The following is a 7,925-nucleotide window of genomic DNA, read 5'->3' as shown; positions in this document are numbered from 1 at the left end:
GTTTTCACGCGGCAAGATGAGCGGTGCGCGGCACTGCCAGGAGGGGAAAGAGGCGCGCCTATCGATGTTCGGGCGGAAGGAGGAGAAGGCGACGGGATCTGGCTCAGGAAGAAAGGGGAAATCGCGGCAATGGGAAGAAGAAGATGGGTCGCGGCAGGGGAAGAAGAAGAAGAAGAAGAAGAAGAAGAAGAAGAAGAAGAGGCAGCGGGGGTTTCCGGGCGGAAAGAAGAAAAACGGCGTGCGGTTTCGGGAAGAGGGAGAGTCGCGGGGGAGGGGAGAGTTATTGGATTCCTAACGGGTATTTTGGGTTTAAACCTGAAATCCATTAACCTTTTTTTTACGTATTTTATATTCTCCCCTACTAATAAAAATTTGATCCTTAAATTTCGGCATTTACTAACAGCAAATACTAAAATAGATATGAAGTATACATGCTGAACGTAACTACATACATACCTCAAGTGAAGAGGTGGGGGTATCGAACTCAAATCGTATCCTCGAGCTCCAAGGTAGCCTCTCATCTGAATGATGCTCTTACTCGACTTTTACAAGTCGAATGGTTTTGCTCCACAACTGGCGTTCTTTATCGCCAAGGATCTGCATAACTCTCCTATCGATCCTGAGTCTCTGATATACGTCATCTGATAACACGTACAAACTCGACATCCTGGTGAATGCCCTGCGGACCCAACAACTATCTCTCACCAACTTTCTTCCACAACACCGGAGATTGACAAGGTCTACCATACAAGGTTTCATACGGAGTCATCTGAATAGTAGAATGATGACTGCTGTTATATGCAAACTCAACCAGATGCAAGTGATCCTCACAATGTGGTTTGACTCGTCGATGAGTCTCTCCCAAAAGCCCACTAATTTTTCCTCCTCAAATACCCCAGCTAGCAAGTAAAGAAACCTCTTGCAACAACTATCTTCTTACAAAGACTAAGACAACTAAACATCAAGAAGATGAAACTAAACAAGGTGAAACTAAAGGGTATAAGAGAAAAAAAAACTTAAAAGATTTATACAATCAATATTTTGTTAGCCTTCAAATGCTCCTCTTGTCAGGCATAAGGAGTTACAACTTCAGTTCCATGCCTTGTAGATAGGTTTCTTTTCATCAAGCCTAAAGAGACTAAACTTCAACTCCATGCCTAGTGGTTCCTCTTCACAAGGATGACAAGACGTCTTGAATGCCTTTCTTGCCACTACAATGTCATGAGTAGTGGGCCTCAATCCACCTCTCACAAACCTCAACAGGCCTCTGATTCCTTCTCAGTCAATCATGAGGACACATGAAGAGGTTTCTCAAGCGCTCTAGGCCTTATATAGGTTACTATAGCAGTAACTCTAAAAACTATCAAATTTCTCTACTAGCTCCTCGATGCCACTTATCTTGGTTCCACTCTACCTTCTAGCTCACAATAACCACAAAGAAACTGTACAGAAAGAGTTAGGCCTCATAGATTGCAGTGTTTCAACTTTTAAATTTGTTTCATGTGTCAAGTGTAGTACCCCACCACTCAAGTTGCTGAGATTCCTGAACAAGAGTCTTATGGGATCGAGTTGTGATGTACAATTACTTGTTCCTTTTCTAGACCATTAATCCTATCCCTGTGAGCATCTTTTGATGCTTCTCTTGCTATTTTACATTAACCAAGATAGAAATATCTATACATATGACATGGTAATATATTTCAATGGTGGTAGTTAAATATTGAAATAACTACTCATATTAGTTGGTTACAGATATTTGAAACTAACTTTAAAGGTATCTTCTACACCACTGTAGATATCATGGTTATAGGACAACTTAGATAAGCTCCTTACTAGTACTTTTCATTATACTGTGTTCTGTCCAGAGTTAAGAATCGGTTAAGACTTAAATCCTAGGCAGCCCTTCTTTTCCATCTCATCAAACATGTATTTGCAAATGCTTCAAGACTCTAATACAGTTCCGCCATCATCTAATCTGATGGTGGACCAATTAACTAAGGTAGTTCAATCGCAATCTGGAGAATCAAATGGCAGTCAAGGAGGCTAATATCAAGGCCCTGGAAGTCATACTGGCAGATAGGAAGAGCTTCAATATTCACATTATGGAAAACTTATGCATGTCAAGGATGTCCATTACTTTCATCATGGCTATCCATTTGTTTATTCTTTTAACCTAGCTAATGAGGATCAGCTATATGCTACTTGCTAATAGATCTCACTCATAAGTCATAGGTTAAGGGAATTAAGAATGTTTCTCTTTCATCCTCATTGCATCTATTGTCTGTAGTTTATATCCCTAAATTTTCATTTAATGTCAACTAGTAACCTCAGTAAATTCTTAAATTTATCCTGTCACATTTGATGTCACATATTTTCACTCACATTTAACACAAGCAAGGTGATTAGCATATGACATAGGTCTCATGGATTGTACCAACTAAACGTGTTTTCATCATATTTGGTTATTTTGGCAGCTCCATCACCTCTTCAAATACATAGTCATCTTGATCACCTAAGTCTTAAATAGTTTCTCATCTATCTATTCTTTTTTTTTTTTAGTGTAAGCCCGGTAAACATTCTAGGGTTTTCATTCTCTAATAGGATCTATAAGGGTGTTCTGGTACCCTTGTCTTTGATTTATTTTAATATATGAGGTTCATGTTGTGTCAATTTCACTCATTAGGTGTTAAGTACTTTGTAACTTCGATTAATGACTATTCTCAAGTAACATGGTGTTTGTTGATGAAGAGCTTTCCAGTTTCTCTATCTTATAAACTACTTGTTCCTTGAAAATTTCTACAGACCCATCCAAGATTCACCCCATGAGTGAGAGCGTAAAACAACCCTTGCCTTTGATAAATACCGCTGAATATGACAGCTGTCATCATCGATCTTCACTCTCCCTAATTCTGTTAAATCAGTCACGTCTGAAGCTAAAAGACCATGTTGCACACTTTTTTTTTTTATCGAATTGGCAAGATACAAAGTATGGTCATTATTCAACCTCTTGACCTCTGCACCCTAGTCTGTTTTTACTAGGGCTGCATCTCAAGGAATGGCATATCACCTCTACAATAAACTATGAGACACAAAATATGTTGCATGAAGATACATCAGAGATCTTACATATGTGCAAATCATTGAAATAAGAATGCAATAGCAATAGAACAACTCAAGCAACTAGAACAAGGTAAATCTAATTCTTTGTAAAATCCAGTGCATCGAAACCAACCCTAAGAAAACATGGTTATTTCACTATCCTTGATCACCCACTGTTTGATATCACATGTATGCATCCACAAACCATCCCAACCATGAAATTAATCACATTTTTAGTAACCATAATTAAACCAATAAAATCCTTAATTTTTTTTTAAAATTTCAATTTAAACAATTTATCATCAAACAGAACCTCAATATATCAATCATACACCTCAATTATGTATCCAATCCAATGTCCTCTCAATCTCCTCACAATTAGCCTTGTATGACTAATATTTACAAGATCAAAATATCTTTATAAGTCACTATCAGCACACAATTACAATGACGTAATCTTAACCACATCCCAAACTAATCAATCAATAGGTCCTTTTGTTATTATAAACAACAAATTATTTTCCCCAACCAAAACAAACCTCGCCAACAACAAAAGAATACAGGTAAGAGTCTACCTGATTTACCTCAATTACTAACAATGAATCTAAATGCATCACTACTAATCAACACCTCAATCGATACCTTTGAGATCAATTTCAACCACTACTCCCAAAAGTTACTTCCAAAGGGGTTGTGAGATGATCGACTATGAGACTAAGGCAAAGGGATATTACTTCAAGCTCAGACCAAATCGTGTGGAGACTAAGTCGGCACTTCACAAGAGAGATTATGAGATCATGAGGCGTAGTCAACCACGCACATCGGGAAATATTTAGAGGCACAATTGCATGTATTATGATGAACAGAAGCATGACAAATAAACTTCTTGTGCTCCCAACAAGTAATGACAATTTCTTATCTGATCATAATTTCAATAAGACAATATTTAACCACTAGTTAACCGTTAATTAATATTTAGTAAAATCTTAGTTAATTTTTAAAATATAACACTCATATACTTCACAACAAAATTTAAAGCTCTTTTGTTTCTTTTTATCTCATAATTTAATTTTAACTTCTTTCAGTCGGGGAATAATTCATGCTACTCTAATTATTCCAAAAGCTAATGCCTTAGTTTTTTTTTCCCAAGAAGTTGAGTTCACCCTCTTCAATTGTGTACCATGTTATCTAGACACATGCTCAAGAAATTACAAAAGAAGCTCCTAAACTCCTTTGGATCTACATGAACAATTCCGACCCTTATTGGCATAGGGAACTTCATCAATAATGATAAGTTGACAAAATCACACTCCATCTATTTATAAAATCATATGCCGATAATTGCATTATATGCATAATAATCAACTCCAAAATTTCACCTCATGCTTCATCCCTTAAAGTCATTTGTGCTCAAAATTTGAATATCAAGTCGGTCAAAGTTGTACTTATTTTATGTATATCAGTTCAACAATAACTCATCTTTACACATGTATCTGAATACAACATATTTGCTGAACTTTTATGTTAACCAACACTTTTCAGACTAGACAGTTTGCAATTTGATCACTAATGCTTCTTGATATTCAGAATTGATTTCACTAACTTCTCCTTCAGTAAAATTTAATCACAACAACACTTCGATTCAATATATATAATGATAAACACGAACCTATTTTCTTGCATAGGACTTTTTCTCATGTTATCCCCAACAATCCTCAAACACCTTATAATTATTTTTCTCCAAACAAACTTCTTGAGCCTTGCTCTCCTTGGTCATTGTCCCTCATTGGTCCTTTGTCCCTCATTGGTCCTCAAACATCAGTTTAATGTTGGAAGGCCACCCAACTTGATATGCATAACTCCCTACGCATTGATCGACATATGGCATGATTATGATCTTTAGAATTTATTTAGTCCTTATGAGAGAACTCCTTAAGAACCTTTAGTCCTTTATTGACATGTTGGAAAAATCCAATAAATACACAATGTAATCTTCCCTTGTAGTTAATAAATTTGAATTAAGCCAAAATCGCGCGACCTTGAATTAAAGTCTCTTGCCAAAAATGAATGATGTAGGAGCATCTAGCAACACGTATTTACGATGTAAAATGTAAGATCATAAATCAGATATCATCCAAATCCTAATCAAACACCACTACAAGAGTCATATCTGTTAAAATTATTATCAAGTATTACCAAAGGTATAAAATTGCTAGATTAAACATTTTACCTATTGCCGTCTGGAGATGCTCCTGTCGCTGCCTAATCCCAAATCATGACCTTGTCGCAATAATGACTCCAAAACAAAAATCCGAAACACTAAAATCTGAAAGGCATCGCATACCTTTGCTCTGATACCAAATAAATTGGTATCAGATAAACTCTAAAATTCGTGAATACCGAAAGACTCAGAAACTTGGCTCTGATACCAAATAAATTGTCACGCCCCGGGAGACGGCTGTCCGAAAAATTTCAACAGCATCTCCCTTGTAACAATTGCAATACCCTGAATACATATATGTTATAAGGCCTACATGGCCACAATAAGGCCTACACGGCCATAATCCATACATGATAAAATACATAAAAAGTACTAATTATGTGAACAAGGCCCACACGACCACTACCAGTAATCTATATATACACCAAAAACCAAAACACATATATGCAAATCTACATGACATAGAACAAGTTTTGAAACGTAATGCTGATATCATAAACAAAAACCAAAATTTATCGAAGCATCTCGACATGGGACTAGCAGCGTGGCTCTCCAAACAGACATCAACTTGAAAAAGAATAAAATCAACGGAATGAGTTCAACAAACTTAGCGGATATCTAGCAGACATGTATAATAAACTATCCCTAGCAGTAATAATCATGCCAGTACAGTCTCCTGAAGGATAGCACAACTGAAACAATGGAAGAGTTGTACATATCAGAATCACCCATCTCGACACAACAACACGAACCATGCAACAGATGCAAGGTCGCCAAACCAAATGCATAAGGCCTCCTGTATGTGCATGTCAAACATATGCAGCAACTAAAATGCAGCAAGCAATAATAAATGCAAACCATGCAGTATGCACATGATGCAATGATATGGTCACCCCTGACGCCAGTCAGCCACCGTCACCGACAATGGTGAGGTCGAATGGGTAGGGCTATGACAACTGTGCACTCTGCCGTCACTGCTCCTGCATGATCGAGTGGACAGGAAGCTGGCGGAGTACACCTATCCTCCTACCCCAAATCACATGGGGGAGCATAGCTCTCATCTCCTCGTCTCATAGTAAAGAAGGAGGGATCCCTGTAATGTTACCACGCTGCGGCACCACTATCCTTGAGCGGCCGAGCGGAGCCTTGACAGAGCAATTGCATACACCCTCCTGATGTATCACTAATCCGTGAGTGGCAGTGTGTGCAGATCATGTAACTAGCGACGGGCTCAGACTACAAAGGAGCCGATGATCGCTAGTATGCAATCATGCAAGGATGGTGCATGACACTAATGTATGCAAACCTACCAATCTATTGCCTCTATATAATATGCACTATTTTGGGCATGTCAAATGTCCTGAGTATCATAAGTCTAGGTATACATGCAAGGTATAACTAGTAGCTAATATGCCCAGTAAAGAACAACATGTCACTACTCTGATGAACACATCTATATAAAGGTGATAGAGAACCTAAACAAGTAACATATAAACATGGCACACAACATATACTATGTAGTGACATATTAGGGCAGATATAAAAGCATAGAAATTACTACTAGTAATAGCAAAACCACACACATCTAAATAACATATCTAAAGAGATAAGTCGAGATACCCGCCTTCTGAAAGTAGTCCATGTCAGAAGGGAACCTCCGTCCAGAAATCCGGTAGTAAGTCAATGTCCTGTATCACGGAGCTTAAATTTAGTTATTTTCATAATAAGTTGATTGGCTAAATGAGAAATTAAATCGTATCAAGTCCGAGCTAACCAAACCACATTAGATTCTAAATCAATCCCTAATTGTCTGAATAAATAGGTTACTGGTCAACAGTGAATTGACCAACTCCTAACCAACCCTAATTAACCATAATCCTTTCTCAAGCATCCTGGTCAAACCCATGTTTGATCGGACTCAACCACAACCGAACACACATTGATCACCTTCAATCCTCTGCTCCCTGATCAAATCCAAATTCAAGCCACATTGCTATCAATTTGAAACCTAATTCAATTCAAACCCTAATCAACAGATCAAATCCTACTCCAATCTCACCGAGCAGAACCAGAATTACCCACCATACCAAAATTAACTCGAGTCAAGATTTTTACCTCAGATCCGGTTGCCCTAAACCAACTTCGATTCTTGGTTTTCCTGCTGTTTCACGTCGGGTTGCTGCCTCCACCAGATTGGACCTGTTTCAACCTGTAACCTCATCAAACTCCAGAAATCCCAAACACAGAACCCGTAAAAACAGAAATCCAAAACTTACCGTAACCTTCTAGGCCCCAAACCTTCCCTGTTCGCACTGATCACCCTGCTCAAGATTGCTCGTCTCGCTGTCGTTTTGGCAACACGACGTCATGCGGCGACAACGGCGTCCGGTGCCGGCGAAGGGGGAAAAATCGCGATTGGCTTTATCAGAGGACTCCGGCGTTCCTCTTCCCCACATAGCGACAAAACCTCGGTGGAGCAGAGCCGGTGGAGGAAGTAGGTGTGGCAGCAAAAGAGTTTGCGGCTAGGGCACAGTGGAGAGGGAGAGGGAGAGGAAGGCGGTGCCGGCTTCCTCTCCACGTGGCGACGCCCGGACGGCAGGGACGA

Source organism: Curcuma longa, chromosome 5, assembly GCF_044706935.1.
Source record: "Curcuma longa cultivar G26 ecotype Majalengka, Jawa Barat chromosome 5, ITB_CL_G26_1.1, whole genome shotgun sequence".
In the NCBI taxonomy this organism is placed as follows: Eukaryota; Viridiplantae; Streptophyta; class Magnoliopsida; order Zingiberales; family Zingiberaceae; genus Curcuma; species Curcuma longa.
The sequence above is the reverse complement of the archived record's forward strand: the minus strand, read 5'-3'. Positions refer to the sequence as shown.